Here is a 12,383-nt window from a genome sequence, read left to right as displayed (position 1 = left end):
TGACATTCTCCTTCCGTTTCGTTTTAATAAGACTACATTTTAAGAACTATTTCCAGTTGTGGCCTTATAATTCAAAAAAAAAAAACAGAAGCATATTAAATAGTAACTAGAGGAAAGAAAGAAACCAAGGTGATGATGGGATTTAAAACTGTGTAATAGTAGAAATGATAGAAGGAACTAAATCAGGCAAGGTCCTGATGAGAAACAAATTATATACTCAAATAGGGTAATTGGAGAGAAGTTTAATAAAGCATTGATTAAGAAGGAATAGGAGTGTATGGGGAAACCACAAGAAATAGCGGTGCAACCTGGGGCTGGAAACAGGAGGGAAAGTGTTACAAAACCCTAGGTTCGAGTGGGAGAAAGAAGTGACAGTTACTAGGACTCGGAGAATGAGAGAGCTATATGAAAAGAACTGTCAGAAAAGAAAAGCATAAAGAGATGAAAAAATACTACAAAAACCGTGAAAGGAGAGGGCCAGTGGAATAAGAACTCTGACTTCATTCCCCTCCTCCCCTCCAGTAATCAGCAGGGCCTTCTCATTGATAGAAAATAAACAAAAATCAGAGGACAAGAGAGCCCATAAATATAGTCTATGGCTCACACAGGTCAGAGAATAGGGTGGGGTGGAGAAAAGTGGAAAATGGATCTGGTGATGCAAATAGAGGTTATACTCATAACATTCAACTCAGAGAAACCAACATCTTAGGAGTGATCACAGTAGCTTTCTTCAGCTCTCCAATGTGGGGTCATGTGGAAGCATTTGGTCTTGGACTTTCTGAGTGTCAAAACTCTGATTGGTAGTATCACAGTCAGAAACTTAGGAGGAAGTGGCACAAACCCCATCGGGCAGCTGATCTGGATGAGTTCACCCTGGAAAGCTGTTTACAAAATATTCAATTATAATTCGAAAACATTTTGCTCTTTTCTGTGGGTATGAAATTCTCACCATATCACTTTTTTCATCAAAATGTCCAACATATGAAACTATATTTCCTCGGCAGAAAGCAGAAAGTTGTTGTTGTTTTTTTTAAGCTTGATATCACTGGAAAAGAGTCACTAAATGTAGAAACCTGAACAGTGGCAAGGATGTGAGGTGGCATCACCACTCATTCCGTATAGGTCAGACTCCATTTTGTTTACTGTGGCATTAGCAGGACTTCCCAACGAACCTGAAACACAATAGGCAACCATTAAACATGTGCTGAATGATGGTACAAGCATGGGAAGTGAGGTGTAGCAGGGTAATGAAGAAAAAGACTTCAATAGTGATTCATGTTAAATGTGGTCTTAGTCCCAGCTCTGGCTAGAACTAAATATGTGATCTTCAGTTAATATTTATATGTACATGCCTTGAGGGTGATTTCCAGATATCTAATTTTTTTAATCTAGATTTAGTCATTAAAAATTTAGGTCTTCAGCTCCTACTATGTAGCATATTGATTTGGGTTCATAATGATCCAAGATATCTAAGATAATGGATTTAGTCTCTAGCTGAGGTTTCAAAAGGACACAATACAGAGGCTGATCTCTACTTAAAGAAAGAGTCTATGAATAGACAGTAGATAAACTTATTTTAATTTATATTATTATTTTTATAATAAACCAGCTTAATATTTAAAAGATCTCAAATAATTATTTTATTTTAGTAAATACAGACCAATGCACATTTAAACTAAGAATAACTCCTTTGAGTTGAAATGTTTCACTAACAATGAATAACACTAATACTAAAATGCAATATCTAACATTTTCAAATAATTATGTCTATATGCTAGCATTTGCTTAGCACTTATTAAATATCAAGCACTTCTCATGCATAATGTAATTTAACACTCACAACCAACTTATGAGCCTAGTACTTTTGCTATCACTATCCTTAGGGAAGGAGAAACAGAAGCCACATGGTAAGTGGTGAAGTAGAAATTCAAACTCAAGCAGTCTTAAGAGTCTGAACTCTTAATCACTCATTGTAAATGTTATTATCACTTGACTTTTCATTAGAGAGATAAGGGCAAATATGCATATTTTCTGTAATGTAAATTCAAAGATATTGTGATTCATACTTATTTAGTTTTAGAGACTATATTATAGCATTTTACCTTGTATGGCACTGACATCTAAACATAGTTGACTTCATACATTTCAGATATTTCTTAGAAAAATATACCATATGCATTTGGAAAATTCCTTTGCCGAATGCAGCAGCTGCATTAATTGAGAACTACCATGAACCAATGGAAATGGCCTTATACTAGTTTAACACTAGATCTGTCAACTAACAATGTGCACTGGTGGATGTGTGGCATGCTCTCTAATTGATGACATCCTACGTGGTGCTTAATTCATCACAGTTGAACTGTCTTCCAGTCTCTGTTCTCTCACATGTGGGATTAATCTCCTCTTGATTGTTGCTCTGAAAAAGGGATTTTTCTTTTAAGAGATTTCATACTTTCCCTGTGCACTTTGAAAGTTTGGAGTTTTGTAGGAGTCACTTTCAACTAGGCCTTTGCTTTATATTATATTATTTCCTTTTGCTTTTCACAATCCTAATAACCAGCTAGCACAAGGAAAATAAACAGTAAATTTAGTCAGGGTTCTTAACATCTGAACTACTAGCATTAAATCAAATATTCTTAATTTATAGCAACAATAATCATAGTAAATTTTTATTGTCTTTTTAATGACCTATGATAACATTTTAGAGCCCAAACGTATTACCTCTATGCAAATTTAGTAGAAAACACAAGGCAGGCTAAATTAGACACAGAGGAGGCTATCTAGCCTTTGGCTCTCAGACCCATACAGAAGAAAGGATGCTGAAAAATCATAGAAAGTTTTCTTCTTTAAGGTTTTTTGTCCCACAATATTCCCTAGTAATCAAAACTAATTTTTGCATAGTATATTGCATATAATATAGTGCAGTTTTTATCAACTGTTGGTACTCCAGTGATGGTTAGAAGGTTCTTTCTTGCATATCAATGTTTAAAAAAAGAATTAAAGTTGTCTGGGATCCTATTAAAAATTATTATGGGCAAAGGACACTTGAGAGAATTATAACCAAGGAAATCAGGGGCGCTATGCACTATGGCTAGAGAGGGGAGCTACTTTCCCTTAGTCAATATCTTGGCATAATAAAAAAAAAAAAAAGTTCTTTTAAAAAATAATTTTAAATTATTTTTTATTTTTCAATTATAATTGCCATGCAATATTTTATTAGTTTTCATGTGTACAACATAGTGATTAGACATTTATATAACTTACAATGTGATCACCCTGGTAAGTCTAGTATCCACCTGATACCATACATAGTTATTACAATATTATTGACTGTATTCCTTGTGCTGTACTTTATATCCCTGTAACTATTTTTATAACTACCAATTCACCTTTTTCACTCATACTCCAGCTTCTATCCCATCTGGCAACAATTAGTCTGTTCTCTGTATCTATGAGTTTGTTTCTTTTTTGCTTATTTATTTATTTCATTTTTTAGATTCCACATATGAGTGAGATCATATGGTATTTGTCTCTGTCTGACTTACTTCACTTAGCATAATACCCTTCAGGTCCATCCATGTCGTTGCAAATGGTAAGATTTCATTTTTTGTGGCTCAGTAATATTCTATTGTACATATGTGCCATATACTAACCGAGTTACCCAGCCACAAAAACAAAAAGACAGAGAAAAATGACTATAAAATATGCATTCCTTCTCCAGGGTAGGAAATCCTAAACTGTAGTTGACAACTTATTGGAAGCTCAGTGTGAACAAGTATGAGAGTAAAAGACTCCAACAGTGCATAGTCCTGAGGGGAGCTCTCTTTTGTGAATTTTACCTCTGGGAGCCCTACCAGGTTCTCACAGAGAAAAGAGGACTGATTTAGGCAGGGAAGGGGGAAAAGTAGCCATTTTGAAACATGCCCTGAGCATTCTGCTCTTAATAAGGCTGCCCTCGAAATAAATTATTGTACATAAATCTAACGTACTGGATTTTTTTGAGAGCCTAACTGACCTGGGAGATGGGAAATATCCATCTCCATTCCCCTCCAGCCTTCTTGTCTCCCCTGAAGGGTGTGGGACTGAGAAGCACTTGTAAAGGTCATAACCTAGGGGTATAAGTTTATCAAAAGACTTTAAAATACTTGCCCTCCCTCTCCTACTTTCCATATCACTAAAGGTAAATTTACCACAGTTCCTTTTATTCCATATGTCATGTTTAGCTTTCAACAAAAAGTTACAAGGCATACTAAAGGGAAATTTAAAAAAAAAACGCAGTTTGGAGAGACAGAGCAATCATTAGAACCAGCCTCATATATGGCAGCAATGCTGCAATTATCAGACCAAGAAACAAAAATAACTATGATTAATATGCTAAGAGCTCTAGTGGAAAAATAGACAACATTAAAGAACAGATGGGTAATATAATCAGGGAGACAAATTCTAAGAAAGAATTTTAAAAAGTGCTAAAAATCAAAAAGACAATAATAAATGAAGGATGACTTTGATGGGCTCATTAGTAGACTGGACATGGCTGAGGAAAGAATCAGTGAGCTTGAGGATAGGTCGATAGAAACTTCAAAATGTGAAAAAGAAAAAGAAAAAGAAATGCAAAAACACTGAATAGAATATCCAAGAACTGTGGGGCAACTACAAAAGATATACCCTATGAATAATGGGAATAACAGAAGTTGAAGAAAGAGAAAGGAGGAGAAGAAATATTTGAAGCAATAATGATTGAGAATTTCCCTGCATTAATATCAGATACATCTAACCACAGATCCAGGAAACTCAAAGAACACCAAAGAGGACAAAAGCCAAATAAATAAATAAATACTCAAACCAAAAAAACCAAAAACTATACGTAGGCATGTCATAGTAAAACTGCCAGAAATCAGAGATAAAGAAAAAAATCTTTAAAGAAACTGGAGGGTGAAAAACAGCTTACCTTGTAGAGGAAGATAGATAAGAATTACATTTGACTTCTCCTCAGAAAACATGCAGGTGAAAAAAGAGTCAAGTGAAATATTTAGTGTCGATGGGAAAAAACCGAACCAGCCTACACTTCTGTATCCAATGAAATTATATCTTTCAAAAATGAAGAAAAAAATACTTCCTTAGATAAATACAAATTTATAGAATTTGCTGCTAATAGACCTACCTTGTAAGAAATGTCAAAAGTAGTTCTTCAGAAAGAAGGAAAATTAAATAGGTCAGAAACTCAGACCTACATAAAGACAGGAAAAGTGTCGGAGAAAGGAATGTGAAGGTAAAATAACTTTTATTAAGATAAAAGATCATTTAAAATAATGAGAGAAACAATGAATTGAATGGTTGTAGCTTATAGATAAGTAAAATTAATGACAGCAATGATACAAAGGATAGGAAGGAAGAATTAGGAATACTTTGTTTAAGATAATTGCTCTACTCATGAAGTGGTAGAGTTATTTGAAACGGGCTTGGGTTAGTTGTGAAATGTATGTTGCAACCACTAAAAAATGATTTTAAAAAGTATAACTGACAGGCTAAATAACATCACATAAAATGTTCAATTAAAACCACACAAGGCATAAATATAGTGGAAGACAAAAAATAAAAACAAGGAACAAGTGCGATGAATAGAAAACAGTAACAAATATGGTAGATATTAATCGAATTATGTCCATAACCACTTAAAACTTAATTGTCTAAATACTCCAATTAAAAGACAGAGACTGTCACCATATATTTGACCCCCTTTACCCTTACTTACCTTCACCTTTCCCTCTTTTGTCACTCCAATAAATTTAATTAGAAAAAGACAGAGGCTGTCAGAGTGGATCAAAAAATAAGACTCAATTATATGTTGTCAATCAGACACCAACTTTAAATATAAAAACACACATAGATTAAAACTAAAGGGCTGAAGAAACATATACAATGCTAACACTAGTTAAAAGAAAGCGGGAATAGCTATATTAATTACAGACAAAGTAGACTTCAGAACAAGGGCAATCATCAGGGATAGAGAAGTGTATTACATAATGATAAGGCGGTCAATTATCCAAGAAGACATAACAATCCAGAATGGATAAGTCCATAGAAACAGAAAGCAGATTAGTGTTTGCTAGAGCCTGGGGGGAGGGTAGGTAGTGACTGCTTAATTCCTTTTGAGGTGGTAAAATGTCTTGGAACTAGGGAGAAGTTACAGTTGAACATTGCGAGTGTATTTAAGTATACTGAATTGTATTCTTTTGAAGGGTTAATATTTTATGTTATGTAAATTTTACCTCAATAATAAAAAACATAGATATGCAACAAAATTTTGTGTTTTCAAAATATTATTTATTGAATAATTACTATTAAGCTGGTAATGTGTGCCATCTTACCCCATCTCTTGTCCAAGGTAGACAATAATTGGCTGATTGTAGGATATTTCCTACCTCAAGCACTGACGTTGCTTCAGAATTCTTCTCAGTACAGTTCTCCAGAAACTCACAATCAAAAAAAAAATTCTGACTCTGTGCTAGAATGGCTTTTCCTAATATTCACCCTGAATCTCACTTCATCTGCTAGCTAATAATCTGAAATTCTACATCAAGACTTCACTCTTTGGTTGTTGACATTTGTTAAATATTCCACTGGGGATGAGTTGCAGGTAGGGTGCCCAGGAAACAGACTCTGAGACAAAGATATTCTTGGGAACAATACCTGTAAGGGAGAAGCAAGCAGAGGGAGAAGTTGAACTATGATGCAGTTGCAGTAGGGGTTGCAGCTGAGCCCATAGATATCTCTGGAGCTGGAATGACACCTTGGAGGTATTCTTATACGAGGCAAAGATTTTGTATCTTCACAGAAAGTAGTCATGTATCTGGGCTGGCTCCAGGCAAGAGTTGTGACCCTGGACTTGGAAAAGTAGTTCACATGAATGGACTCAGCTCTGTGCTGTCAGCAGCGAACACTCTGGCAATTGGAGAAATAGGTGTATGGTTCCGAAAGGAGGATCTAGGTCATAAGCCACAGCACAGGTGCAACGATTTTAGTTAACAGCCAAATTTACACATCAGTCTGAATGAATTTAACCTCATTATTGAGGCATAGGAATAATGCAAGCACATTGAAAGCCCAGGAGTGGGATGGAGAGCTATGGAGAGAGACTAGGTATGTAGAAGAGAAGATGAACATTGCCGTAACATGAGTTAGCAATGTTCTCCAAATCTGTTTTCAACTATTTTGTCTCTAATTTAAAAAAAATCTGTACAATACTGCTTTGGGAATGATCATGGTTGTAGACTTTAAGATTCTTATTTGTAGGAGAATCTGAACCTAATTTTTTACTTGTGGGACTTCATTTGCCTGTTAATTTCAAAAGGTCACCCCTCTGGAAAACTGTCTTCCCAAGAGTCAAGAAGGCCAATTGTCGGTTTTCTCAGCCAATGTACAGCCAGCTTGTGTGCTGTTAAAAAGAGCACCTTCCAATAGTCAGTGTATATTTAAAGGAAGATAATCAAGGAATTGGAGAGTTTTCCACTGCAACGTACTTTAACTTCCTGTTGTTGTTACTATGACTATATAACATATTATCCCAAACTTAGTGGCAAAAAACTGTATATTATATTCAAAGTATCTGCGGTTCAAGTATTCAGATAGTACACAGTGCGTACAGCTTGTCTCTGCTGTGTGATGTTAGGAGCCTCACTTAGTTGGAAGGCTCAAATAGGTAGAGAATGGAATCATCTAAAGGCTTGCTCACTCACATGTCTGGCAATTGATGCTGTATGTAGGCTTAGAATTTTGCAGGAGTTCTTGCCAAAACACCTACATGAGTTTTTTTTTTTTTCTTGTATCCCAGGATTGCTCATAACATTGTGGCTGAGTTTCAAGGATATGTATCCCCAGAGAGAGCCAAGTAGAAGCTTCATGCATATTACATCTAGTGTCAGAGGTTATGGCATCACTTCTGCCACGCTATTGTTTGGGCAGTCACAAGCTCCCACTCAGATACAAAAGGAGGGAGTGTCATTCATACTGTAAGAAGGACAAATGGGGATGAGATAAACATTGGTGTGGCCATCTTTGAAAAATACAGTTGGCCACACTTCCTCTTCCCTATAAACTCATTCTTTCAATTTCTTCAGAGGGAGATATTTGGTCATATATTCACTTCCAGAGAAATGTAATTTGAGATTGGAGGCCCTGAAATAACAGGGAGAATAAGACATTTATCTCTCTAACTTAGAGTCTTGCTCTAGGGACTATCATAGAGTCTTTAATTTTTTTTATAGTTGCCCTAGAAATAAAAATCCTATATTCTATGAGAAAAATTATTTCCCCTTCATGTTTATTATGACTTTCAAAATTGCTGATCTGTGACCATGCAGAAAGTTGGAATATTTCTTTTAATGTTTTCTCTAAAGTTACCAAGGTCAAAAGGAAGAAGGTACATGAAATGCCTTTATGCACTATTGATTATGAACTCCAGATGATCTGGATACAAAACTTGTTTGGACAGGATATACATGTCTCTTGCAAATGACACATTGAAGACATTCATTAAGAATTAGTCAATAGCATACATTCTTTATTGAGGTTAGTTTTGTAAAATTTAGCTTGTGAAGGGGAGACTGTATGTTTTGTTTAATCGAAGTGCATAGACTAAAAAAAGACTGATGATATTTGTACCTTCCTTGGCAGAAAAATTAGAGTTAATATCAATATTGTAATTATCTTATTTCAGGTACGTTATATCATCAATTCTTTTGCCTGCGGAGTTGCATTCTATTCTTTTTTTAAAAAAAGTTTTCAAATCTTTAATTGTCTTATTTTCAGGATGTTGAATCTCAAAAGCTACATTCTGTCCATTGAGAATCAAGTAATGGCATCAATTTTGATGACTACATAGTTTCCTTTATGTATTTCAGCAAAGATGTGGAATAACATTAATACTACTAGGATTTATTGGACATCTACTACAGTCTAGGCATTATGCTAAACACTTCACATTATCTTAATCTTCACAACAACCTTATGAGTTTTGCACTATTACTCTTTCCATTTTATAGATCAGAAAGTTGAGGTTGACAAAAGGAAAGTAACTTGTCTTGGTGAAGCTGTTTCAACTTAGTTTGAATCCAGAGTTTTCACTTTTATTGCTATACTATAGAAAGGATAAGGAAAATAATTTTGTTTTGAACTTAAATAATGGCCAAGGGGTTTCTTTTTGTTATGTGAGGAGCTCTTGTGGGGGGCGGGGGGAAATGACCTTGCCACTTTTTTGATAAATATTTAAATTATGAGTCATTGCTCTGTCACAGCTTTTCTTTGGGCACATTTGCTAATTTTCTGAAGTACTTTCAAGGAAATTGCATTAATTGGTAGAACATATAGTGGATTTTATGTAAAATGCGTGCTTTTATTTTACTCAAGAAAGTAAGCAATCACTTTGCCCTTCTCAAAATAGTACTTACATGAAAACTTGTAATTGTGCATCTTAGTAGACATACAAAACGACTCACATGGGGATGACAATTATATTGTGCTTTTCAGCACAACCAAGGCACATGACTTGGTTGGTACTGCTAAAGTGGTGGGTTGGCTCTACAGATTGTATCACATCACTGAGAAACACTTATAATTCATTCCACAAGTATGGTGACTTATAAGGATGTATGGAGGGCATCATTAAGAAATAGAAATCTGAGAATTTGGAAGAACAAAGGGAGCATGAATAGAAGGCAGAACAGAGGAAGGGCTTTTGTAAAACAGCCTTGGGAGAGAGAAAAGAAGCTGAGAGAAAGGGATACCTTAGCATGGGGACTAAATTCCTGCATTTGTCAGAGGGCGAAAGTAGAGTTAAGATGTGTATAGAGAGGTTGATAGGGCAGGAAAGACTGTTATGAAATATTCTGATGTTCTTTCATATGGAAGAAGTCATCCTATGATGGGTTAGAAAAGCTATGTAGTCATAGCCAAGTGGGCCAGAGAGGAGAATTGAAACTGCGCATCAATGTGCAGCCACAGCATGGGGAGAACTCTGCTAGTGGAGGGACAAAGGAGCCAAATCTTTCCACCTCCTACTTTTAATTTTACTCAGCATCTCTAAAACCCCATGGTAGCATTGCATATCAGAAGTAGGAGAATAAAATTAATAAGTCATGAGGATGTGCTGTACAGCATAGGAAGTAGTAAATAATATCTTAATAACGTTATACAGTGTCAGATGGTTACTAGAGTTATGATGATGATCACTTCCTTAGGTATATAAATGTCAAATAACTAGGGTGTATACCTAAAACTAATATAATATTGTATGTTAGCTATAGTTCAATAAATGTTTTAAAAGAATAAAGAATTGGAAAAAACATATGATATGACTCTACTTCTTGGTCACAGCAATTATGAATCACGGCAATGAGAATCAATAGGAATAAATATATCTACATTCCCATGATGCAGATAATCTTCTGTTTCTACCATGTTACTGAAAATATGTGAGCATGTTTTACATAGTTAAAACATTGCCTAGATACTTCGCATAGTACTTTTTCCCACCTAACATACCATAGTCATTTTTCCATGCTGTTAAAATCTTGATTGACATAATTTTCATTGTTTTATAATATTTCCTTAAGTAGATAAAATAATTAACTATTTTTCTATTGATGAGCAAAGGTAATCATTTCCTATTATAAATATAAGCCAGTCATAAACATCTTTGGATTCAGAAAGGGCGTGTGCCCACTACAAGGTAGGAGAAGAAGGGGATGGTCAGTTAATTCTCATTTAATAAAATCTTCCGTGGTGCTTACAAAAACTGCAGATTCTTTTCTTAAATATTGTGCTGCAACTTAACACTGCCATCTTGAGAGTATGAATGCTACTCACGTTACCACTTTTGAATATGACCATTATATTTTAAATATGGTTGGTGATGTATTGCTTTCACAAGAAGACACTGCCAGGAGCAATTCTGAAACTCTATTTTGGAGATTTTCAGAACAGTTTGGGACTTTATCATTTTTCTGTGAAACTAGATGAAAATCCTCCATCTTTCTCAAGGGAAGGTGGTTGAGATTAATGGGCAGGCCTAGGACTGAGGTTCTGAACTCTGCAAGCTTATGCAAATAGGTAACTTCAAATAAGAGCCTCCAGATCTTAGGCAACTAAAAATGGTTAGGAGACTTAGGGAAAGCAGACTGGATGATTGTCTGAAGTGTTTTCCATTTTAAAGCAGATGTCTTGTATTCACTAGAGTGATTTAGAACATTTAAAGTATTTACATAACTGACAAAGTGAGAGCATGACTGACTGTCTGATGTGAAAACATCCAGTAGGTTCAGTCAAAAATCATGTTTCTTTCAGTGTTGACTAAACTGACTTGATATTCCAATATCGCATGGTCAGAGACAGAAATATATTTGTAGATGTAAACAATAATTCTTAATGTTTATTGATTACTTAATATATGCCAAGCATGACTCTAAGCACTTGGCATTCATTTAGCTTAATTCTCACAATAGTTTTATGAGGTGGGTATTATTATCATTCTCATTTATATAGAAAATAAGACACAAAGAGTATAGGTTACCTGTCAAAGGTTACACAGCTAGTGAAAGACAAGAAACTTAAATTAAGATGGTAAGAATCAGGGGCCTATGTTCTAGAAACCACTGTATACCATATAGATTAAGAATAAGATGATTATGATGATGATGATAATGATATAAATTTTTATGATAAAATTTTTTTTCATTAGCTGCTATTGTTGAGTGTTTATTTTTTCTAGACTCAATATTTGAAGAGTAACCTACATTTATTTTTTCTTGTGTAGTCCTTATATCGATTCTGTGAGATAAATAAGCATTTTCATTTTAGAGGTGAGAGATGTGATATTAAGTGACCTTTCCGGTTCATACAGATAAGGTGTGAGTAAGTCGGAATTTACTACAGGTGTATAGTTGGAAGTCTACATATTCCAGAGCTCAGGCTGCCTTAACTAAGATGACCCTTTCTCTCCAAAACACGTCCTGAAGCTGAAGCTTTAATCTAAACATATGTGCTTCTCTTATAAATTCTTCTAATAATTATATTGATACTCTAATTAGTCAACCACAAACATTCTATTTTTACTGAAGACAGATATTTGCACTGAAGACAGAGATTTGCACATAGAAATTAAATTCACTAAATGGATTGTCTATCAAATAGAAAACCTTAGAACTCGAAGTTAAAGGTCCAGTTCTGTCTCTGAAGAATTAATGCAATGATGAAAACTAGAAATGTGTACTAAGTGGCTTGGATCATCACTTATTCTATTTCTATAATGCACTTAGAATCCTAGATTGCCAGAGCTGGAAAGATATCAGAGGTCATCTGGTTTAACTTTCTCTTTTTATAGAATAAAA

The sequence above is a fragment of the Pteropus medius genome, unplaced genomic scaffold (assembly GCF_902729225.1).
Source record: "Pteropus medius unplaced genomic scaffold, Ma_sr-lr_union100, whole genome shotgun sequence".
In the NCBI taxonomy this organism is placed as follows: domain Eukaryota; kingdom Metazoa; phylum Chordata; class Mammalia; order Chiroptera; family Pteropodidae; genus Pteropus; species Pteropus medius.
Note: the sequence above shows the minus strand (reverse complement) of the source record.